Source organism: Pelophylax lessonae, assembly GCF_965119305.1.
Source record: "Pelophylax lessonae genome assembly, chromosome: 3".
Taxonomy (NCBI): domain Eukaryota; kingdom Metazoa; phylum Chordata; class Amphibia; order Anura; family Ranidae; genus Pelophylax; species Pelophylax lessonae.
This window is the reverse complement of record NC_138770.1, coordinates 82,359,026-82,385,638: the sequence shown is the minus strand read 5'-3', so window position 1 is coordinate 82,385,638 and position 26,613 is coordinate 82,359,026.

Sequence of the window (26,613 nt, the reverse complement as noted above, 5' to 3'; positions counted from 1 at the left end):
AATCGTACAGGAACCATAACTGCTGAAAGTCATATTATCATAAAGCAATCCAGGTACAGACCGTAGTTGACAGGATTTGAACCTGCGCAGGGAAACCCCAATGGATTTCGAATCCATCGCCTTAACCACTCGGCCACAACTACATACGGTCTTGAAGGGCCTACCTTTACTAAATTGAAGAGGCTAACTTTGGAGTGCTATTCTTTGCTTTTTTAGTTCAGGCCTACCATCCCAATGCCCCAATCGCCCCACTGTTCTGGACCCACAAACCATCTTTTAACAAAATTCTGGCACCCTCTCTATGGACCCTATTCCTCTGCTGGGTGCCTGCCTTAGCACACAGATCTATGCCTGCACTGTCAGGGCAGAGTGATCTCCTGACCAACAGTGAAGGCATATTTCCAGTAGGGAAGAAGGCCATAAAGATTCTCTTCTTCAGAAGACTATGAGTCCAAGACTTGCAATGCAAGTATCTCCCTGCATCGGCTTTATTCACACTGTTGATCTTCTGCTGATCCTTGAATATATTGCCCCACCGGTAATCAGATCATCAGTCTACAGGGGGCAGCAAGGACATAATTAGGAATAGCCTCTTTAGGGGCCCTTTCACACAGGTGGCTTCCATTCTCATCACCAGGGGATCTGTGAGGTGATTGGAGCAGAGCAGGGCAGATGACAGGTCCGTGTCTGCTCAGTTTTAGCAGAGCAGACAAAGACAGACCCTGCTCTGCTCTATGGGTGGCAGGGGGTAAATGGACTCCGCTGTCTCTTTTCACTTGACTGCCACCGATCCACCTAAAGGGAAAAGGATGCAGTCCTCCTCCATTTTTTAAGCAGGCCTGACCAGACTCGGAGGAGGTATTCAGGTTTAAACGGACACAAGTCCATGTATACTTGCTAGTGCATAGGAATGCATGGACCTTCCCATCAGGTGCACCTAAAATATGACAAATGGACCTGATCTAATCGCCCATGTGAAAGGGCCCTTAGCATGCAAATTTCTATGGTGGGGATTACTCACCACTATACTAATGAGAAAAGTGTGTGGGACTTTCTCCTATTCCATCAACATAGCGATCACCTACAGGTTTTTCTCTTTTTCCAGGCTATGGCGCATCTTCTATAATCCTGACCATACCATTGTATGGACTATGTTGTATGTTGAATACTCAAAGGCTGCTGCACTCTCTATTCTTTGTTCAATGATCCTAGCCATCATTTAACTCAGGAGATTGGACACATCTATTAATGGAATGGGATTATTGTGGGGGGACTGGGCTGGAGATTAAGCATGTATTGCAGTCAGGGCTGCTTTTTGTAATCTAGGATCCCATCAGTTGAGGCCCTCAAAAGCTATTATCCCTTAATGTAAAATAGATCTTATGTTCAATAATGATATATGATGGAACACATTACCTTAAAATGTGTTGGAGAGAGATCAAACACTTTTCTATTGTTCGGAGGGCAACTATTTGCACCATGATACCACCAACAACCCATTGGAAATACCAGCTAGAGAGACTGGTTATAAATAAGAAGATTTATGATGTAGACCGGTAAAGAAGATCTTGATTCCAAGCTCTATTATATAGGGAACATCTAAAAATATGCCTAAGAAGTAGCCTAAACATATTAGCTATTGTCTTGAGGTTGTCTGGAAAAACTGCAGTAAACTTCCTCTACGTAGGCTCTCCCATTCCTCTAGCTTCATAGCTGTATATGTACAGTGTCAGACAATCTAAGACACTGCTGTCTCTTACTGCTAGTCGCATTAGATTTGGTCATGGTTTTCTTTGCTGGAGAGAAAGCTGCACATGACGATTTGTAGAGTAAAGATCCCCCTGCTGCTCTCACAATATCAGACCTTTGTGGGACTATCCATGAACAGACCAAAGTTGGAAGGGTTATGAACCTGCGCAGGGAGACCTTAACGAATTTTCAGTCTATTGCCTTAAGCACACAGGCACAACTAGACAAAGCTTAGCCCCACCTTTGCTACATGGTAAAGGTTAAATGGTTTTGAGAATTAAGGTATCGGGGAGCTTTGTGGCAATTAACTGTGGAGAATTGAAAAAAACAACACATAATAGCAAATGATAAAAGCAGAACGTAGTCGGCAGGATTTGAACCTGCGCGGGGAGACCCCAATGGATTTCTAGTCCATCGCCTTAACCACTCGGCCACGACTACCCTCACCTTGATGGTCGGTGTGCTATTTGCAGGCTTGAGAAGTAGTAGAAAAAAACACCATTAAAGTAAAACTCAGTACAAAGTGAAGATCTAAGCACACATCTCTTGGTGAAGGTAAGTCCTCCATAAGGTTTGAATAACTAAAGAACAGACCAAAAAATACCTACAAAAAGGCATTCAATTAGATATTCAGCTTTTAAAAATATTACTTTTCAGGATATGTGAAAAACATTGTACCATACGTTCTAAACTTTTGGCTTATGGCATGAAAAGCCTCTGGTCTGGAAACCTGAGAAAATGCCTATAGATGCAAGACCATGCCATTAGAAGTTCAGCTACCTGGAGACCACTAATATCCCTTCATCCTTGCTCTATATACTCCAAAAGAGCTCCAACCTTCACGCCCCTGTGTGCTCTGTGTACGTTTTAAGTTCAAAGATGCTTTGTGGCTTATCCGAGACACTTGTTTAGATAAAAGCAGACATTTCAATATTGTAGGCATTCCTAACCTGAAGCAAGAGTATAGATGTTGTCCATGATAATTACACAAGCCACTAATCGTACAGGAACCATAACTGCTGAAAGTCATATTATCATAAAGCAATCCAGGTACAGACCGTAGTTGGCAGGATTGGAACCTGCACAGGGAAACCCCAATGGATTTCGAATCCATCGCCTTAACCACTCGGCCACAACTACATACGGTCTTGAAGGGCCTACCTTTACTAAATTGAAGAGGCTAAATTTGGAGTGCTATTCTTTGCTTTTTTAGTTCAGGCCTACCATCCCAATGCCCCAATCGCCCCACTGTTCTGGACCCACAAACCATCTTTTAACAAAATTCTGGCACCCTCTCTATGGACCCTATTCCTCTGCTGGGTGCCTGCCTTAGCACACAGATCTATGCCTGCACTGTCAGGGCAGAGTGATCTCCTGACCAACAGTGAAGGCTTATTTCCAGTAGGGAAGAAGGCCATAAAGCTTCTCTTCTTCAGAAGACTATGAGTCCAAGACTTGCAATGCAAGTATCTCCCTGCATCGGCTTTATTCACACTGTTGATCTTCTGCTGATCCTTGAATATATTGCCCCACCGGTAATCAGATCATCAGTCTATAGGGGGCAGCAAGGACATAATTAGGAATAGCCTCTTTAGGGGCCCTTTCACACAGGTGGCTTCCATTCTCATCACCAGGGGATCTGTGAGGTGATTGGAGCAGAGCAGGGCAGATGACAGGTCCGTGTCTGCTCAGTTTTAGCAGAGCAGACAAAGACAGACCCTGCTCTGCTCTGTGGGTGGCAGGGAGTAAATGGACTCCGCTGTCTCTTTTCACTTGACTGCCACCGATCCACCTAAAGAGAAAAGGATGCAGTCCTCCTCCATTTTTTAAGCAGGCCTGACCAGACTCGGAGGAGGTATTCAGGTTTAAACGGACACAAGTCCATGTACACTTGCTAGTGCATAGGAATGCATGGACCTTCCCATCAGGTGCACCTAAAATATGACAAATGGACCTGATCTAATCGCCCATGTGAAAGGGCCCTTAGCATGCAAATTTCTATGGTGGGGATTACTCACCTCTATACTAATGAGAAAAGTGTGTGGGACTTTCTCCTATTCCATCAACATAGCGATCACCTACAGGTTTTTCTCTTTTTCCAGGCTATGGCGCATCTTCTATAATCCTGACCATACCATTGTATGGACTATGTTGTATGTTGAATACTCAAAGGCTGCTGCACTCTCTATTCTTTGTTCAATGATCCTAGCCATCATTTAACTCAGGAGATTGGACACATCTATTAATGGAATGGGATTATTGTGGGGGGACTGGGCTGGAGATTCAGCATGTATTGCAGTCAGGGCTGCTTTTTGTAATCTAGGATCCCATCAGTTGAGGCCCTCAAAAGCTATTATCCCTTAATGTAAAATAGATCTTATGTTCAATAATGATATATGATGGAACACATTACCTTAAAATGTGTTGGAGAGAGATCAAACACTTTTCTATTGTTCGGAGGGCAACTATTTGCACCATGATACCACCAACAACCCATTGGAAATACCAGCTAGAGAGACTGGTTATAAATAAGAAGATTTATAATGTAGACCGGTAAAGAAGATCTTGATTCCAAGCTCTATTATATAGGGAACATCTAAAAATATGCCTAAGAAGTAGCCTAAACATATTAGCTATTGTCTTGAGGTTGTCTGGTAAAACTGCAGTAAACTTCCTCTGCGTAGGCTCTCCCATTCCTCTAGCTTCATAGCTGTATATGTACAGTGTCAGACAATCTAAGACACTGCTGTCTCTTACTGCTAGTCGCATTAGATTTGGTCATGGTTTTCTTTGCTGGAGAGAAAGCTGCACATGACGATTTGTAGAGTAAAGATCCCCCTGCTGCTCTCACAATATCAGACCTTTGTGGGACTATCCATGAACAGACCAAAGTTGGAAGGGTTATGAACCTGCGCAGGGAGACCCTAACGAATTTTCAGTCTATTGCCTTAAGCACACAGGCACAACTAGACAAAGCTTAGCCCCACCTTTGCTACATGGTAAAGGTTAAATGGTTTTGAGAATTAAGGTATCGGGGAGCTTTGTGGCAATTAACTGTGGAGAATTGAAAAAAACAACACATAATAGCAAATGATAAAAGCAGAACGTAGTCGGCAGGATTTGAACTTGCGCGGTTAGACCCCAATGGATTTCTAGTCCATCGCCTTAACCACTCGGCCACGACTACCCTCACCTTGATGGTTGGTGTGCTATTTGCAGGCTTGAGAAGTAGTAGAAAAAAACACCATTAAAGTAAAACTCAGTACAAAGTGAAGATCTAAGCACACATCTCTTGGTGAAGGTAAGTCCTCCATAAGGTTTGAATAACTAAAGAACAGACCAAAAAATACCTACAAAAAGGCATTCAATTAGATATTCAGCTTTTAAAAATATTACTTTTCAGGATATGTGAAAAACATTGTACCATACGTTCTAAACTTTTGGCTTATGGCATGAAAAGCCTCTGGTCTGGAAACCTGAGAAAATGCCTATAGATGCAAGACCATGCCATTAGAAGTTCAGCTACCTGGAGACCGCTAATATCCCTTCATCCTTGCTCTATATACTCCAAAAGAGCTCCAACCTTCACGCCCCTGTGTGCTCTGTGTACGTTTTAAGTTCAAAGATGCTTTGTGGCTTATCCGAGACACTTGTTTAGATAAAAGCAGACATTTCAATATTGTAGGCATTCCTAACCTGAAGCAAGAGTATAGATGTTGTCCATGATAATTACACAAGCCACTAATCGTACAGGAACCATAACTGCTGAAAGTCATATTATCATAAAGCAATCCAGGTACAGACCGTAGTTGACAGGATTTGAACCTGCGCAGGGAAACCCCAATGGATTTCGAATCCATCGCCTTAACCACTCGGCCACAACTACATACGGTCTTGAAGGGCCTACCTTTACTAAATTGAAGAGGCTAACTTTGGAGTGCTATTCTTTGCTTTTTTAGTTCAGGCCTACCATCCCAATGCCCCAATCGCCCCACTGTTCTGGACCCACAAACCATCTTTTAACAAAATTCTGGCACCCTCTCTATGGACCCTATTCCTCTGCTGGGTGCCTGCCTTAGCACACAGATCTATGCCTGCACTGTCAGGGCAGAGTGATCTCCTGACCAACAGTGAAGGCATATTTCCAGTAGGGAAGAAGGCCATAAAGATTCTCTTCTTCAGAAGACTATGAGTCCAAGACTTGCAATGCAAGTATCTCCCTGCATCGGCTTTATTCACACTGTTGATCTTCTGCTGATCCTTGAATATATTGCCCCACCGGTAATCAGATCATCAGTCTACAGGGGGCAGCAAGGACATAATTAGGAATAGCCTCTTTAGGGGCCCTTTCACACAGGTGGCTTCCATTCTCATCACCAGGGGATCTGTGAGGTGATTGGAGCAGAGCAGGGCAGATGACAGGTCCGTGTCTGCTCAGTTTTAGCAGAGCAGACAAAGACAGACCCTGCTCTGCTCTATGGGTGGCAGGGGGTAAATGGACTCCGCTGTCTCTTTTCACTTGACTGCCACCGATCCACCTAAAGGGAAAAGGATGCAGTCCTCCTCCATTTTTTAAGCAGGCCTGACCAGACTCGGAGGAGGTATTCAGGTTTAAACGGACACAAGTCCATGTATACTTGCTAGTGCATAGGAATGCATGGACCTTCCCATCAGGTGCACCTAAAATATGACAAATGGACCTGATCTAATCGCCCATGTGAAAGGGCCCTTAGCATGCAAATTTCTATGGTGGGGATTACTCACCACTATACTAATGAGAAAAGTGTGTGGGACTTTCTCCTATTCCATCAACATAGCGATCACCTACAGGTTTTTCTCTTTTTCCAGGCTATGGCGCATCTTCTATAATCCTGACCATACCATTGTATGGACTATGTTGTATGTTGAATACTCAAAGGCTGCTGCACTCTCTATTCTTTGTTCAATGATCCTAGCCATCATTTAACTCAGGAGATTGGACACATCTATTAATGGAATGGGATTATTGTGGGGGGACTGGGCTGGAGATTAAGCATGTATTGCAGTCAGGGCTGCTTTTTGTAATCTAGGATCCCATCAGTTGAGGCCCTCAAAAGCTATTATCCCTTAATGTAAAATAGATCTTATGTTCAATAATGATATATGATGGAACACATTACCTTAAAATGTGTTGGAGAGAGATCAAACACTTTTCTATTGTTCGGAGGGCAACTATTTGCACCATGATACCACCAACAACCCATTGGAAATACCAGCTAGAGAGACTGGTTATAAATAAGAAGATTTATGATGTAGACCGGTAAAGAAGATCTTGATTCCAAGCTCTATTATATAGGGAACATCTAAAAATATGCCTAAGAAGTAGCCTAAACATATTAGCTATTGTCTTGAGGTTGTCTGGAAAAACTGCAGTAAACTTCCTCTACGTAGGCTCTCCCATTCCTCTAGCTTCATAGCTGTATATGTACAGTGTCAGACAATCTAAGACACTGCTGTCTCTTACTGCTAGTCGCATTAGATTTGGTCATGGTTTTCTTTGCTGGAGAGAAAGCTGCACATGACGATTTGTAGAGTAAAGATCCCCCTGCTGCTCTCACAATATCAGACCTTTGTGGGACTATCCATGAACAGACCAAAGTTGGAAGGGTTATGAACCTGCGCAGGGAGACCTTAACGAATTTTCAGTCTATTGCCTTAAGCACACAGGCACAACTAGACAAAGCTTAGCCCCACCTTTGCTACATGGTAAAGGTTAAATGGTTTTGAGAATTAAGGTATCGGGGAGCTTTGTGGCAATTAACTGTGGAGAATTGAAAAAAACAACACATAATAGCAAATGATAAAAGCAGAACGTAGTCGGCAGGATTTGAACCTGCGCGGGGAGACCCCAATGGATTTCTAGTCCATCGCCTTAACCACTCGGCCACGACTACCCTCACCTTGATGGTCGGTGTGCTATTTGCAGGCTTGAGAAGTAGTAGAAAAAAACACCATTAAAGTAAAACTCAGTACAAAGTGAAGATCTAAGCACACATCTCTTGGTGAAGGTAAGTCCTCCATAAGGTTTGAATAACTAAAGAACAGACCAAAAAATACCTACAAAAAGGCATTCAATTAGATATTCAGCTTTTAAAAATATTACTTTTCAGGATATGTGAAAAACATTGTACCATACGTTCTAAACTTTTGGCTTATGGCATGAAAAGCCTCTGGTCTGGAAACCTGAGAAAATGCCTATAGATGCAAGACCATGCCATTAGAAGTTCAGCTACCTGGAGACCACTAATATCCCTTCATCCTTGCTCTATATACTCCAAAAGAGCTCCAACCTTCACGCCCCTGTGTGCTCTGTGTACGTTTTAAGTTCAAAGATGCTTTGTGGCTTATCCGAGACACTTGTTTAGATAAAAGCAGACATTTCAATATTGTAGGCATTCCTAACCTGAAGCAAGAGTATAGATGTTGTCCATGATAATTACACAAGCCACTAATCGTACAGGAACCATAACTGCTGAAAGTCATATTATCATAAAGCAATCCAGGTACAGACCGTAGTTGGCAGGATTGGAACCTGCGCAGGGAAACCCCAATGGATTTCGAATCCATCGCCTTAACCACTCGGCCACAACTACATACGGTCTTGAAGGGCCTACCTTTACTAAATTGAAGAGGCTAAATTTGGAGTGCTATTCTTTGCTTTTTTAGTTCAGGCCTACCATCCCAATGCCCCAATCGCCCCACTGTTCTGGACCCACAAACCATCTTTTAACAAAATTCTGGCACCCTCTCTATGGACCCTATTCCTCTGCTGGGTGCCTGCCTTAGCACACAGATCTATGCCTGCACTGTCAGGGCAGAGTGATCTCCTGACCAACAGTGAAGGCTTATTTCCAGTAGGGAAGAAGGCCATAAAGCTTCTCTTCTTCAGAAGACTATGAGTCCAAGACTTGCAATGCAAGTATCTCCCTGCATCGGCTTTATTCACACTGTTGATCTTCTGCTGATCCTTGAATATATTGCCCCACCGGTAATCAGATCATCAGTCTATAGGGGGCAGCAAGGACATAATTAGGAATAGCCTCTTTAGGGGCCCTTTCACACAGGTGGCTTCCATTCTCATCACCAGGGGATCTGTGAGGTGATTGGAGCAGAGCAGGGCAGATGACAGGTCCGTGTCTGCTCAGTTTTAGCAGAGCAGACAAAGACAGACCCTGCTCTGCTCTGTGGGTGGCAGGGAGTAAATGGACTCCGCTGTCTCTTTTCACTTGACTGCCACCGATCCACCTAAAGAGAAAAGGATGCAGTCCTCCTCCATTTTTTAAGCAGGCCTGACCAGACTCGGAGGAGGTATTCAGGTTTAAACGGACACAAGTCCATGTACACTTGCTAGTGCATAGGAATGCATGGACCTTCCCATCAGGTGCACCTAAAATATGACAAATGGACCTGATCTAATCGCCCATGTGAAAGGGCCCTTAGCATGCAAATTTCTATGGTGGGGATTACTCACCTCTATACTAATGAGAAAAGTGTGTGGGACTTTCTCCTATTCCATCAACATAGCGATCACCTACAGGTTTTTCTCTTTTTCCAGGCTATGGCGCATCTTCTATAATCCTGACCATACCATTGTATGGACTATGTTGTATGTTGAATACTCAAAGGCTGCTGCACTCTCTATTCTTTGTTCAATGATCCTAGCCATCATTTAACTCAGGAGATTGGACACATCTATTAATGGAATGGGATTATTGTGGGGGGACTGGGCTGGAGATTCAGCATGTATTGCAGTCAGGGCTGCTTTTTGTAATCTAGGATCCCATCAGTTGAGGCCCTCAAAAGCTATTATCCCTTAATGTAAAATAGATCTTATGTTCAATAATGATATATGATGGAACACATTACCTTAAAATGTGTTGGAGAGAGATCAAACACTTTTCTATTGTTCGGAGGGCAACTATTTGCACCATGATACCACCAACAACCCATTGGAAATACCAGCTAGAGAGACTGGTTATAAATAAGAAGATTTATAATGTAGACCGGTAAAGAAGATCTTGATTCCAAGCTCTATTATATAGGGAACATCTAAAAATATGCCTAAGAAGTAGCCTAAACATATTAGCTATTGTCTTGAGGTTGTCTGGTAAAACTGCAGTAAACTTCCTCTGCGTAGGCTCTCCCATTCCTCTAGCTTCATAGCTGTATATGTACAGTGTCAGACAATCTAAGACACTGCTGTCTCTTACTGCTAGTCGCATTAGATTTGGTCATGGTTTTCTTTGCTGGAGAGAAAGCTGCACATGACGATTTGTAGAGTAAAGATCCCCCTGCTGCTCTCACAATATCAGACCTTTGTGGGACTATCCATGAACAGACCAAAGTTGGAAGGGTTATGAACCTGCGCAGGGAGACCCTAACGAATTTTCAGTCTATTGCCTTAAGCACACAGGCACAACTAGACAAAGCTTAGCCCCACCTTTGCTACATGGTAAAGGTTAAATGGTTTTGAGAATTAAGGTATCGGGGAGCTTTGTGGCAATTAACTGTGGAGAATTGAAAAAAACAACACATAATAGCAAATGATAAAAGCAGAACGTAGTCGGCAGGATTTGAACTTGCGCGGGGAGACCCCAATGGATTTCTAGTCCATCGCCTTAACCACTCGGCCACGACTACCCTCACCTTGATGGTTGGTGTGCTATTTGCAGGCTTGAGAAGTAGTAGAAAAAAACACCATTAAAGTAAAACTCAGTACAAAGTGAAGATCTAAGCACACATCTCTTGGTGAAGGTAAGTCCTCCATAAGGTTTGAATAACTAAAGAACAGACCAAAAAATACCTACAAAAAGGCATTCAATTAGATATTCAGCTTTTAAAAATATCACTTTTCAGGATATGTGAAAAACATTGTACCATACGTTCTAAACTTTTGGCTTATGGCATGAAAAGCCTCTGGTCTGGAAACCTGAGAAAATGCCTATAGATGCAAGACCATGCCATTAGAAGTTCAGCTACCTGGAGACCGCTAATATCCCTTCATCCTTGCTCTATATACTCCAAAAGAGCTCCAACCTTCACGCCCCTGTGTGCTCTGTGTACGTTTTAAGTTCAAAGATGCTTTGTGGCTTATCCGAGACACTTGTTTAGATAAAAGCAGACATTTCAATATTGTAGGCATTCCTAACCTGAAGCAAGAGTATAGATGTTGTCCATGATAATTACACAAGCCACTAATCGTACAGGAACCATAACTGCTGAAAGTCATATTATCATAAAGCAATCCAGGTACAGACCGTAGTTGACAGGATTTGAACCTGCGCAGGGAAACCCCAATGGATTTCGAATCCATCGCCTTAACCACTCGGCCACAACTACATACGGTCTTGAAGGGCCTACCTTTACTAAATTGAAGAGACTAACTTTGGAGTGCTATTCTTTGCTTTTTTAGTTCAGGCCTACCATCCCAATGCCCCAATCGCCCCACTGTTCTGGACCCACAAACCATCTTTTAACAAAATTCTGGCACCCTCTCTATGGACCCTATTCCTCTGCTGGGTGCCTGCCTTAGCACACAGATCTATGCCTGCACTGTCAGGGCAGAGTGATCTCCTGACCAACAGTGAAGGCATTTTTCCAGTAGGGAAGAAGGCCATAAAGATTCTCTTCTTCAGAAGACTATGAGTCCAAGACTTGCAATGCAAGTATCTCCCTGCATCGGCTTTATTCACACTGTTGATCTTCTGCTGATCCTTGAATATATTGCCCCACCGGTAATCAGATCATCAGTCTACAGGGGGCAGCAAGGACATAATTAGGAATAGCCTCTTTAGGGGCCCTTTCACACAGGTGGCTTCCATTCTCATCACCAGGGGATCTGTGAGGTGATTGGAGCAGAGCAGGGCAGATGACAGGTCCGTGTCTGCTCAGTTTTAGCAGAGCAGACAAAGACAGACCCTGCTCTGCTCTATGGGTGGCAGGGGGTAAATGGACTCCGCTGTCTCTTTTCACTTGACTGCCACCGATCCACCTAAAGGGAAAAGGATGCAGTCCTCCTCCATTTTTTAAGCAGGCCTGACCAGACTCGGAGGAGGTATTCAGGTTTAAACGGACACAAGTCCATGTATACTTGCTAGTGCATAGGAATGCATGGACCTTCCCATCAGGTGCACCTAAAATATGACAAATGGACCTGATCTAATCGCCCATGTGAAAGGGCCCTTAGCATGCAAATTTCTATGGTGGGGATTACTCACCACTATACTAATGAGAAAAGTGTGTGGGACTTTCTCCTATTCCATCAACATAGCGATCACCTACAGGTTTTTCTCTTTTTCCAGGCTATGGCGCATCTTCTATAATCCTGACCATACCATTGTATGGACTATGTTGTATGTTGAATACTCAAAGGCTGCTGCACTCTCTATTCTTTGTTCAATGATCCTAGCCATCATTTAACTCAGGAGATTGGACACATCTATTAATGGAATGGGATTATTGTGGGGGGACTGGGCTGGAGATTAAGCATGTATTGCAGTCAGGGCTGCTTTTTGTAATCTAGGATCCCATCAGTTGAGGCCCTCAAAAGCTATTATCCCTTAATGTAAAATAGATCTTATGTTCAATAATGATATATGATGGAACACATTACCTTAAAATGTGTTGGAGAGAGATCAAACACTTTTCTATTGTTCGGAGGGCAACTATTTGCACCATGATACCACCAACAACCCATTGGAAATACCAGCTAGAGAGACTGGTTATAAATAAGAAGATTTATGATGTAGACCGGTAAAGAAGATCTTGATTCCAAGCTCTATTATATAGGGAACATCTAAAAATATGCCTAAGAAGTAGCCTAAACATATTAGCTATTGTCTTGAGGTTGTCTGGAAAAACTGCAGTAAACTTCCTCTACGTAGGCTCTCCCATTCCTCTAGCTTCATAGCTGTATATGTACAGTGTCAGACAATCTAAGACACTGCTGTCTCTTACTGCTAGTCGCATTAGATTTGGTCATGGTTTTCTTTGCTGGAGAGAAAGCTGCACATGACGATTTGTAGAGTAAAGATCCCCCTGCTGCTCTCACAATATCAGACCTTTGTGGGACTATCCATGAACAGACCAAAGTTGGAAGGGTTATGAACCTGCGCAGGGAGACCTTAACGAATTTTCAGTCTATTGCCTTAAGCACACAGGCACAACTAGACAAAGCTTAGCCCCACCTTTGCTACATGGTAAAGGTTAAATGGTTTTGAGAATTAAGGTATCGGGGAGCTTTGTGGCAATTAACTGTGGAGAATTGAAAAAAACAACACATAATAGCAAATGATAAAAGCAGAACGTAGTCGGCAGGATTTGAACCTGCGCGGGGAGACCCCAATGGATTTCTAGTCCATCGCCTTAACCACTCGGCCACGACTACCCTCACCTTGATGGTCGGTGTGCTATTTGCAGGCTTGAGAAGTAGTAGAAAAAAACACCATTAAAGTAAAACTCAGTACAAAGTGAAGATCTAAGCACACATCTCTTGGTGAAGGTAAGTCCTCCATAAGGTTTGAATAACTAAAGAACAGACCAAAAAATACCTACAAAAAGGCATTCAATTAGATATTCAGCTTTTAAAAATATTACTTTTCAGGATATGTGAAAAACATTGTACCATACGTTCTAAACTTTTGGCTTATGGCATGAAAAGCCTCTGGTCTGGAAACCTGAGAAAATGCCTATAGATGCAAGACCATGCCATTAGAAGTTCAGCTACCTGGAGACCACTAATATCCCTTCATCCTTGCTCTATATACTCCAAAAGAGCTCCAACCTTCACGCCCCTGTGTGCTCTGTGTACGTTTTAAGTTCAAAGATGCTTTGTGGCTTATCCGAGACACTTGTTTAGATAAAAGCAGACATTTCAATATTGTAGGCATTCCTAACCTGAAGCAAGAGTATAGATGTTGTCCATGATAATTACACAAGCCACTAATCGTACAGGAACCATAACTGCTGAAAGTCATATTATCATAAAGCAATCCAGGTACAGACCGTAGTTGGCAGGATTGGAACCTGCGCAGGGAAACCCCAATGGATTTCGAATCCATCGCCTTAACCACTCGGCCACAACTACATACGGTCTTGAAGGGCCTACCTTTACTAAATTGAAGAGGCTAAATTTGGAGTGCTATTCTTTGCTTTTTTAGTTCAGGCCTACCATCCCAATGCCCCAATCGCCCCACTGTTCTGGACCCACAAACCATCTTTTAACAAAATTCTGGCACCCTCTCTATGGACCCTATTCCTCTGCTGGGTGCCTGCCTTAGCACACAGATCTATGCCTGCACTGTCAGGGCAGAGTGATCTCCTGACCAACAGTGAAGGCTTATTTCCAGTAGGGAAGAAGGCCATAAAGCTTCTCTTCTTCAGAAGACTATGAGTCCAAGACTTGCAATGCAAGTATCTCCCTGCATCGGCTTTATTCACACTGTTGATCTTCTGCTGATCCTTGAATATATTGCCCCACCGGTAATCAGATCATCAGTCTATAGGGGGCAGCAAGGACATAATTAGGAATAGCCTCTTTAGGGGCCCTTTCACACAGGTGGCTTCCATTCTCATCACCAGGGGATCTGTGAGGTGATTGGAGCAGAGCAGGGCAGATGACAGGTCCGTGTCTGCTCAGTTTTAGCAGAGCAGACAAAGACAGACCCTGCTCTGCTCTGTGGGTGGCAGGGAGTAAATGGACTCCGCTGTCTCTTTTCACTTGACTGCCACCGATCCACCTAAAGAGAAAAGGATGCAGTCCTCCTCCATTTTTTAAGCAGGCCTGACCAGACTCGGAGGAGGTATTCAGGTTTAAACGGACACAAGTCCATGTACACTTGCTAGTGCATAGGAATGCATGGACCTTCCCATCAGGTGCACCTAAAATATGACAAATGGACCTGATCTAATCGCCCATGTGAAAGGGCCCTTAGCATGCAAATTTCTATGGTGGGGATTACTCACCTCTATACTAATGAGAAAAGTGTGTGGGACTTTCTCCTATTCCATCAACATAGCGATCACCTACAGGTTTTTCTCTTTTTCCAGGCTATGGCGCATCTTCTATAATCCTGACCATACCATTGTATGGACTATGTTGTATGTTGAATACTCAAAGGCTGCTGCACTCTCTATTCTTTGTTCAATGATCCTAGCCATCATTTAACTCAGGAGATTGGACACATCTATTAATGGAATGGGATTATTGTGGGGGGACTGGGCTGGAGATTCAGCATGTATTGCAGTCAGGGCTGCTTTTTGTAATCTAGGATCCCATCAGTTGAGGCCCTCAAAAGCTATTATCCCTTAATGTAAAATAGATCTTATGTTCAATAATGATATATGATGGAACACATTACCTTAAAATGTGTTGGAGAGAGATCAAACACTTTTCTATTGTTCGGAGGGCAACTATTTGCACCATGATACCACCAACAACCCATTGGAAATACCAGCTAGAGAGACTGGTTATAAATAAGAAGATTTATAATGTAGACCGGTAAAGAAGATCTTGATTCCAAGCTCTATTATATAGGGAACATCTAAAAATATGCCTAAGAAGTAGCCTAAACATATTAGCTATTGTCTTGAGGTTGTCTGGTAAAACTGCAGTAAACTTCCTCTGCGTAGGCTCTCCCATTCCTCTAGCTTCATAGCTGTATATGTACAGTGTCAGACAATCTAAGACACTGCTGTCTCTTACTGCTAGTCGCATTAGATTTGGTCATGGTTTTCTTTGCTGGAGAGAAAGCTGCACATGACGATTTGTAGAGTAAAGATCCCCCTGCTGCTCTCACAATATCAGACCTTTGTGGGACTATCCATGAACAGACCAAAGTTGGAAGGGTTATGAACCTGCGCAGGGAGACCCTAACGAATTTTCAGTCTATTGCCTTAAGCACACAGGCAGAACTAGACAAAGCTTAGCCCCACCTTTGCTACATGGTAAAGGTTAAATGGTTTTGAGAATTAAGGTATCGGGGAGCTTTGTGGCAATTAACTGTGGAGAATTGAAAAAAACAACACATAATAGCAAATGATAAAAGCAGAACGTAGTCGGCAGGATTTGAACTTGCGCGGGGAGACCCCAATGGATTTCTAGTCCGTCGCCTTAACCACTCGGCCACGACTACCCTCACCTTGATGGTTGGTGTGCTATTTGCAGGCTTGAGAAGTAGTAGAAAAAAACACCATTAAAGTAAAACTCAGTACAAAGTGAAGATCTAAGCACACATCTCTTGGTGAAGGTAAGTCCTCCATAAGGTTTGAATAACTAAAGAACAGACCAAAAAATACCTACAAAAAGGCATTCAATTAGATATTCAGCTTTTAAAAATATTACTTTTCAGGATATGTGAAAAACATTGTACCATACGTTCTAAACTTTTGGCTTATGGCATGAAAAGCCTCTGGTCTGGAAACCTGAGAAAATGCCTATAGATGCAAGACCATGCCATTAGAAGTTCAGCTACCTGGAGACCACTAATATCCCTTCATCCTTGCTCTATATACTCCAAAAGAGCTCCAACCTTCACGCCCCTGTGTGCTCTGTGTACGTTTTAAGTTCAAAGATGCTTTGTGGCTTATCCGAGACACTTGTTTAGATAAAAGCAGACATTTCAATATTGTAGGCATTCCTAACCTGAAGCAAGAGTATAGATGTTGTCCATGATAATTACACAAGCCACTAATCGTACAGGAACCATAACTGCTGAAAGTCATATTATCATAAAGCAATCCAGGTACAGACCGTAGTTGGCAGGATTGGAACCTGCGCAGGGAAACCCCAATGGATTTCGAATCCATCGCCTTAACCACTCGGCCACAACTACATACGGTCTTGAAGGGCCTACCTTTACTAAATTGAAGAGGCTAAATTTGGAGTGCTATTCTTTGCTTTTTTAGTTCAGGCCTACCATCCCAATGCCCCAATCGCCCCACTGTTCTGGACCCACAAACCATCTTTTAACAAAATTCTGGCACCCTCTCTATGGACCCTATTCCTCTGCTGGGTGCCTGCCTTAGCACACAGATCTATGCCTGCACTGTCAGGGCAGAGTGATCTCCTGACCAACAGTGAAGGCTTATTTCCAGTAGGGAAGAAGGCCATAAAGCTTCTCTTCTTCAGAAGACTATGAGTCCAAGACTTGCAATGCAAGTATCTCCCTGCATCGGCTTTATTCACACTGTTGATCTTCTGCTGATCCTTGAATATATTGCCCCACCGGTAATCAGATCATCAGTCTATAGGGGGCAGCAAGGACATAATTAGGAATAGCCTCTTTAGGGGCCCTTTCACACAGGTGGCTTCCATTCTCATCACCAGGGGATCTGTGAGGTGATTGGAGCAGAGCAGGGCAGATGACAGGTCCGTGTCTGCTCAGTTTTAGCAGAGCAGACAAAGACAGACCCTGCTCTGCTCTGTGGGTGGCAGGGAGTAAATGGACTCCGCTGTCTCTTTTCACTTGACTGCCACCGATCCACCTAAAGAGAAAAGGATGCAGTCCTCCTCCATTTTTTAAGCAGGCCTGACCAGACTCGGAGGAGGTATTCAGGTTTAAACGGACACAAGTCCATGTACACTTGCTAGTGCATAGGAATGCATGGACCTTCCCATCAGGTGCACCTAAAATATGACAAATGGACCTGATCTAATCGCCCATGTGAAAGGGCCCTTAGCATGCAAATTTCTATGGTGGGGATTACTCACCTCTATACTAATGAGAAAAGTGTGTGGGACTTTCTCCTATTCCATCAACATAGCGATCACCTACAGGTTTTTCTCTTTTTCCAGGCTATGGCGCATCTTCTATAATCCTGACCATACCATTGTATGGACTATGTTGTATGTTGAATACTCAAAGGCTGCTGCACTCTCTATTCTTTGTTCAATGATCCTAGCCATCATTTAACTCAGGAGATTGGACACATCTATTAATGGAATGGGATTATTGTGGGGGGACTGGGCTGGAGATTCAGCATGTATTGCAGTCAGGGCTGCTTTTTGTAATCTAGGATCCCATCAGTTGAGGCCCTCAAAAGCTATTATCCCTTAATGTAAAATAGATCTTATGTTCAATAATGATATATGATGGAACACATTACCTTAAAATGTGTTGGAGAGAGATCAAACACTTTTCTATTGTTCGGAGGGCAACTATTTGCACCATGATACCACCAACAACCCATTGGAAATACCAGCTAGAGAGACTGGTTATAAATAAGAAGATTTATAATGTAGACCGGTAAAGAAGATCTTGATTCCAAGCTCTATTATATAGGGAACATCTAAAAATATGCCTAAGAAGTAGCCTAAACATATTAGCTATTGTCTTGAGGTTGTCTGGTAAAACTGCAGTAAACTTCCTCTGCGTAGGCTCTCCCATTCCTCTAGCTTCATAGCTGTATATGTACAGTGTCAGACAATCTAAGACACTGCTGTCTCTTACTGCTAGTCGCATTAGATTTGGTCATGGTTTTCTTTGCTGGAGAGAAAGCTGCACATGACGATTTGTAGAGTAAAGATCCCCCTGCTGCTCTCACAATATCAGACCTTTGTGGGACTATCCATGAACAGACCAAAGTTGGAAGGGTTATGAACCTGCGCAGGGAGACCCTAACGAATTTTCAGTCTATTGCCTTAAGCACACAGGCACAACTAGACAAAGCTTAGCCCCACCTTTGCTACATGGTAAAGGTTAAATGGTTTTGAGAATTAAGGTATCGGGGAGCTTTGTGGCAATTAACTGTGGAGAATTGAAAAAAACAACACATAATAGCAAATGATAAAAGCAGAAAGTAGTCGGCAGGATTTGAACTTGCGCGGGGAGACCCCAATGGATTTCTAGTCCATCGCCTTACCCACTCGGCCACGACTACCCTCACCTTGATGGTTGGTGTGCTATTTGCAGGCTTGAGAAGTAGTAGAAAAAAACACCATTAAAGTAAAACTCAGTACAAAGTGAAGATCTAAGCACACATCTCTTGGTGAAGGTAAGTCCTCCATAAGGTTTGAATAACTAAAGAACAGACCAAAAAATACCTACAAAAAGGCATTCAATTAGATATTCAGCTTTTAAAAATATTACTTTTCAGGATATGTGAAAAACATTGTACCATACGTTCTAAACTTTTGGCTTATGGCATGAAAAGCCTCTGGTCTGGAAACCTGAGAAAATGCCTATAGATGCAAGACCATGCCATTAGAAGTTCAGCTACCTGGAGACCGCTAATATCCCTTCATCCTTGCTCTATATACTCCAAAAGAGCTCCAACCTTCACGCCCCTGTGTGCTCTGTGTACGTTTTAAGTTCAAAGATGCTTTGTGGCTTATCCGAGACACTTGTTTAGATAAAAGCAGACATTTCAATATTGTAGGCATTCCTAACCTGAAGCAAGAGTATAGATGTTGTCCATGATAATTACACAAGCCACTAATCGTACAGGAACCATAACTGCTGAAAGTCATATTATCATAAAGCAATCCAGGTACAGACCGTAGTTGACAGGATTTGAACCTGCGCAGGGAAACCCCAATGGATTTCGAATCCATCGCCTTAACCACTCGGCCACAACTACATACGGTCTTGAAGGGCCTACCTTTACTAAATTGAAGAGGCTAACTTTGGAGTGCTATTCTTTGCTTTTTTAGTTCAGGCCTACCATCCCAATGCCCCAATCGCCCCACTGTTCTGGACCCACAAACCATCTTTTAACAAAATTCTGGCACCCTCTCTATGGACCCTATTCCTCTGCTGGGTGCCTGCCTTAGCACACAGATCTATGCCTGCACTGTCAGGGCAGAGTGATCTCCTGACCAACAGTGAAGGCATATTTCCAGTAGGGAAGAAGGCCATAAAGATTCTCTTCTTCAGAAGACTATGAGTCCAAGACTTGCAATGCAAGTATCTCCCTGCATCGGCTTTATTCACACTGTTGATCTTCTGCTGATCCTTGAATATATTGCCCCACCGGTAATCAGATCATCAGTCTACAGGGGGCAGCAAGGACATAATTAGGAATAGCCTCTTTAGGGGCCCTTTCACACAGGTGGCTTCCATTCTCATCACCAGGGGATCTGTGAGGTGATTGGAGCAGAGCAGGGCAGATGACAGGTCCGTGTCTGCTCAGTTTTAGCAGAGCAGACAAAGACAGACCCTGCTCTGCTCTATGGGTGGCAGGGGGTAAATGGACTCCGCTGTCTCTTTTCACTTGACTGCCACCGATCCACCTAAAGGGAAAAGGATGCAGTCCTCCTCCATTTTTTAAGCAGGCCTGACCAGACTCGGAGGAGGTATTCAGGTTTAAACGGACACAAGTCCATGTATACTTGCTAGTGCATAATAATGCATGGACCTTCCCATCAGGTGCACCTAAAATATGACAAATGGACCTGATCTAATCGCCCATGTGAAAGGGCCCTTAGCATGCAAATTTCTATGGTGGGGATTACTCACCACTATACTAATGAGAAAAGTGTGTGGGACTTTCTCCTATTCCATCAACATAGCGATCACCTACAGGTTTTTCTCTTTTTCCAGGCTATGGCGCATCTTCTATAATCCTGACCATACCATTGTATGGACTATGTTGTATGTTGAATACTCAAAGGCTGCTGCACTCTCTATTCTTTGTTCAATGATCCTAGCCATCATTTAACTCAGGAGATTGGACACATCTATTAATGGAATGGGATTATTGTGGGGGGACTGGGCTGGAGATTAAGCATGTATTGCAGTCAGGGCTGCTTTTTGTAATCTAGGATCCCATCAGTTGAGGCCCTCAAAAGCTATTATCCCTTAATGTAAAATAGATCTTATGTTCAATAATGATATATGATGGAACACATTACCTTAAAATGTGTTGGAGAGAGATCAAACACTTTTCTATTGTTCGGAGGGCAACTATTTGCACCATGATACCACCAACAACCCATTGGAAATACCAGCTAGAGAGACTGGTTATAAATAAGAAGATTTATGATGTAGACCGGTAAAGAAGATCTTGATTCCAAGCTCTATTATATAGGGAACATCTAAAAATATGCCTAAGAAGTAGCCTAAACATATTAGCTATTGTCTTGAGGTTGTCTGGAAAAACTGCAGTAAACTTCCTCTACGTAGGCTCTCCCATTCCTCTAGCTTCATAGCTGTATATGTACAGTGTCAGACAATCTAAGACACTGCTGTCTCTTACTGCTAGTCGCATTAGATTTGGTCATGGTTTTCTTTGCTGGAGAGAAAGCTGCACATGACGATTTGTAGAGTAAAGATCCCCCTGCTGCTCTCACAATATCAGACCTTTGTGGGACTATCCATGAACAGACCAAAGTTGGAAGGGTTATGAACCTGCGCAGGGAGACCTTAACGAATTTTCAGTCTATTGCCTTAAGCACACAGGCACAACTAGACAAAGCTTAGCCCCACCTTTGCTACATGGTAAAGGTTAAATGGTTTTGAGAATTAAGGTATCGGGGAGCTTTGTGGCAATTAACTGTGGAGAATTGAAAAAAACAACACATAATAGCAAATGATAAAAGCAGAACGTAGTCGGCAGGATTTGAACCTGCGCGGGGAGACCCCAATGGATTTCTAGTCCATCGCCTTAACCACTCGGCCACGACTACCCTCACCTTGATGGTCGGTGTGCTATTTGCAGGCTTGAGAAGTAGTAGAAAAAAACACCATTAAAGTAAAACTCAGTACAAAGTGAAGATCTAAGCACACATCTCTTGGTGAAGGTAAGTCCTCCATAAGGTTTGAATAACTAAAGAACAGACCAAAAAATACCTACAAAAAGGCATTCAATTAGATATTCAGCTTTTAAAAATATTACTTTTCAGGATATGTGAAAAACATTGTACCATACGTTCTAAACTTTTGGCTTATGGCATGAAAAGCCTCTGGTCTGGAAACCTGAGAAAATGCCTATAGATGCAAGACCATGCCATTAGAAGTTCAGCTACCTGGAGACCACTAATATCCCTTCATCCTTGCTCTATATACTCCAAAAGAGCTCCAACCTTCACGCCCCTGTGTGCTCTGTGTACGTTTTAAGTTCAAAGATGCTTTGTGGCTTATCCGAGACACTTGTTTAGATAAAAGCAGACATTTCAATATTGTAGGCATTCCTAACCTGAAGCAAGAGTATAGATGTTGTCCATGATAATTACACAAGCCACTAATCGTACAGGAACCATAACTGCTGAAAGTCATATTATCATAAAGCAATCCAGGTACAGACCGTAGTTGGCAGGATTGGAACCTGCGCAGGGAAACCCCAATGGATTTCGAATCCATCGCCTTAACCACTCGGCCACAACTACATACGGTCTTGAAGGGCCTACCTTTACTAAATTGAAGAGGCTAAATTTGGAGTGCTATTCTTTGCTTTTTTAGTTCAGGCCTACCATCCCAATGCCCCAATCGCCCCACTGTTCTGGACCCACAAACCATCTTTTAACAAAATTCTGGCACCCTCTCTATGGACCCTATTCCTCTGCTGGGTGCCTGCCTTAGCACACAGATCTATGCCTGCACTGTCAGGGCAGAGTGATCTCCTGACCAACAGTGAAGGCTTATTTCCAGTAGGGAAGAAGGCCATAAAGCTTCTCTTCTTCAGAAGACTATGAGTCCAAGACTTGCAATGCAAGTATCTCCCTGCATCGGCTTTATTCACACTGTTGATCTTCTGCTGATCCTTGAATATATTGCCCCACCGGTAATCAGATCATCAGTCTATAGGGGGCAGCAAGGACATAATTAGGAATAGCCTCTTTAGGGGCCCTTTCACACAGGTGGCTTCCATTCTCATCACCAGGGGATCTGTGAGGTGATTGGAGCAGAGCAGGGCAGATGACAGGTCCGTGTCTGCTCAGTTTTAGCAGAGCAGACAAAGACAGACCCTGCTCTGCTCTGTGGGTGGCAGGGAGTAAATGGACTCCGCTGTCTCTTTTCACTTGACTGCCACCGATCCACCTAAAGAGAAAAGGATGCAGTCCTCCTCCATTTTTTAAGCAGGCCTGACCAGACTCGGAGGAGGTATTCAGGTTTAAACGGACACAAGTCCATGTACACTTGCTAGTGCATAGGAATGCATGGACCTTCCCATCAGGTGCACCTAAAATATGACAAATGGACCTGATCTAATCGCCCATGTGAAAGGGCCCTTAGCATGCAAATTTCTATGGTGGGGATTACTCACCTCTATACTAATGAGAAAAGTGTGTGGGACTTTCTCCTATTCCATCAACATAGCGATCACCTACAGGTTTTTCTCTTTTTCCAGGCTATGGCGCATCTTCTATAATCCTGACCATACCATTGTATGGACTATGTTGTATGTTGAATACTCAAAGGCTGCTGCACTCTCTATTCTTTGTTCAATGATCCTAGCCATCATTTAACTCAGGAGATTGGACACATCTATTAATGGAATGGGATTATTGTGGGGGGACTGGGCTGGAGATTCAGCATGTATTGCAGTCAGGGCTGCTTTTTGTAATCTAGGATCCCATCAGTTGAGGCCCTCAAAAGCTATTATCCCTTAATGTAAAATAGATCTTATGTTCAATAATGATATATGATGGAACACATTACCTTAAAATGTGTTGGAGAGAGATCAAACACTTTTCTATTGTTCGGAGGGCAACTATTTGCACCATGATACCACCAACAACCCATTGGAAATACCAGCTAGAGAGACTGGTTATAAATAAGAAGATTTATAATGTAGACCGGTAAAGAAGATCTTGATTCCAAGCTCTATTATATAGGGAACATCTAAAAATATGCCTAAGAAGTAGCCTAAACATATTAGCTATTGTCTTGAGGTTGTCTGGTAAAACTGCAGTAAACTTCCTCTGCGTAGGCTCTCCCATTCCTCTAGCTTCATAGCTGTATATGTACAGTGTCAGACAATCTAAGACACTGCTGTCTCTTACTGCTAGTCGCATTAGATTTGGTCATGGTTTTCTTTGCTGGAGAGAAAGCTGCACATGACGATTTGTAGAGTAAAGATCCCCCTGCTGCTCTCACAATATCAGACCTTTGTGGGACTATCCATGAACAGACCAAAGTTGGAAGGGTTATGAACCTGCGCAGGGAGACCCTAACGAATTTTCAGTCTATTGCCTTAAGCACACAGGCACAACTAGACAAAGCTTAGCCCCACCTTTGCTACATGGTAAAGGTTAAATGGTTTTGAGAATTAAGGTATCGGGGAGCTTTGTGGCAATTAACTGTGGAGAATTGAAAAAAACAACACATAATAGCAAATGATAAAAGCAGAACGTAGTCGGCAGGATTTGAACTTGCGCGGGGAGACCCCAATGGATTTCTAGTCCATCGCCTTAACCACTCGGCCACGACTACCCTCACCTTGATGGTTGGTGTGCTATTTGCAGGCTTGAGAAGTAGTAGAAAAAAACACCATTAAAGTAAAACTCAGTACAAAGTGAAGATCTAAGCACACATCTCTTGGTGAAGGTAAGTCCTCCATAAGGTTTGAATAACTAAAGAACAGACCAAAAAATACCTACAAAAAGGCATTCAATTAGATATTCAGCTTTTAAAAATATTACTTTTCAGGATATGTGAAAAACATTGTACCATACGTTCTAAACTTTTGGCTTATGGCATGAAAAGCCTCTGGTCTGGAAACCTGAGAAAATGCCTATAGATGCAAGACCATGCCATTAGAAGTTCAGCTACCTGGAGACCGCTAATATCCCTTCATCCTTGCTCTATATACTCCAAAAGAGCTCCAACCTTCACGCCCCTGTGTGCTCTGTGTACGTTTTAAGTTCAAAGATGCTTTGTGGCTTATCCGAGACACTTGTTTAGATAAAAGCAGACATTTCAATATTGTAGGCATTCCTAACCTGAAGCAAGAGTATAGATGTTGTCCATGATAATTACACAAGCCACTAATCGTACAGGAACCATAACTGCTGAAAGTCATATTATCATAAAGCAATCCAGGTACAGACCGTAGTTGACAGGATTTGAACCTGCGCAGGGAAACCCCAATGGATTTCGAATCCATCGCCTTAACCACTCGGCCACAACTACATACGGTCTTGAAGGGCCTACCTTTACTAAATTGAAGAGGCTAACTTTGGAGTGCTATTCTTTGCTTTTTTAGTTCAGGCCTACCATCCCAATGCCCCAATCGCCCCACTGTTCTGGACCCACAAACCATCTTTTAACAAAATTCTGGCACCCTCTCTATGGACCCTATTCCTCTGCTGGGTGCCTGCCTTAGCACACAGATCTATGCCTGCACTGTCAGGGCAGAGTGATCTCCTGACCAACAGTGAAGGCATATTTCCAGTAGGGAAGAAGGCCATAAAGATTCTCTTCTTCAGAAGACTATGAGTCCAAGACTTGCAATGCAAGTATCTCCCTGCATCGGCTTTATTCACACTGTTGATCTTCTGCTGATCCTTGAATATATTGCCCCACCGGTAATCAGATCATCAGTCTAAAGGGGGCAGCAAGGACATAATTAGGAATAGCCTCTTTAGGGGCCCTTTCACACAGGTGGCTTCCATTCTCATCACCAGGGGATCTGTGAGGTGATTGGAGCAGAGCAGGGCAGATGACAGGTCCGTGTCTGCTCAGTTTTAGCAGAGCAGACAAAGACAGACCCTGCTCTGCTCTATGGGTGGCAGGGGGTAAATGGACTCCGCTGTCTCTTTTCACTTGACTGCCACCGATCCACCTAAAGGGAAAAGGATGCAGTCCTCCTCCATTTTTTAAGCAGGCCTGACCAGACTCGGAGGAGGTATTCAGGTTTAAACGGACACAAGTCCATGTATACTTGCTAGTGCATAGGAATGCATGGACCTTCCCATCAGGTGCACCTAAAATATGACAAATGGACCTGATCTAATCGCCCATGTGAAAGGGCCCTTAGCATGCAAATTTCTATGGTGGGGATTACTCACCACTATACTAATGAGAAAAGTGTGTGGGACTTTCTCCTATTCCATCAACATAGCGATCACCTACAGGTTTTTCTCTTTTTCCAGGCTATGGCGCATCTTCTATAATCCTGACCATACCATTGTATGGACTATGTTGTATGTTGAATACTCAAAGGCTGCTGCACTCTCTATTCTTTGTTCAATGATCCTAGCCATCATTTAACTCAGGAGATTGGACACATCTATTAATGGAATGGGATTATTGTGGGGGGACTGGGCTGCAGATTCAGCATGTATTGCAGTCAGGGCTGCTTTTTGTAATCTAGGATCCCATCAGTTGAGGCCCTTAAAAGCTATTATCCCTTAATGTAAAATAGATCTTATGTTCAATAATGATATATGATGGAACACATTACCTTAAAATGTGTTGGAGAGAGATCAAACACTTTTCTATTGTTCGGAGGGCAACTATTTGCACCATGATACCACCAACAACCCATTGGAAATACCAGCTAGAGAGACTGGTTATAAATAAGAAGATTTATGATGTAGACCGGTAAAGAAGATCTTGATTCCAAGCTCTATTATATAGGGAACATCTAAAAATATGCCTAAGAAGTAGCCTAAACATATTAGCTATTGTCTTGAGGTTGTCTGGAAAAACTGCAGTAAACTTCCTCTGCGTAGGCTCTCCCATTCCTCTAGCTTCATAGCTGTATATGTACAGTGTCAGACAATCTAAGACACTGCTGTCTCTTACTGCTAGTCGCATTAGATTTGGTCATGGTTTTCTTTGCTGGAGAGAAAGCTGCACATGACGATTTGTAGAGTAAAGATCCCCCTGCTGCTCTCACAATATCAGACCTTTGTGGGACTATCCATGAACAGACCAAAGTTGG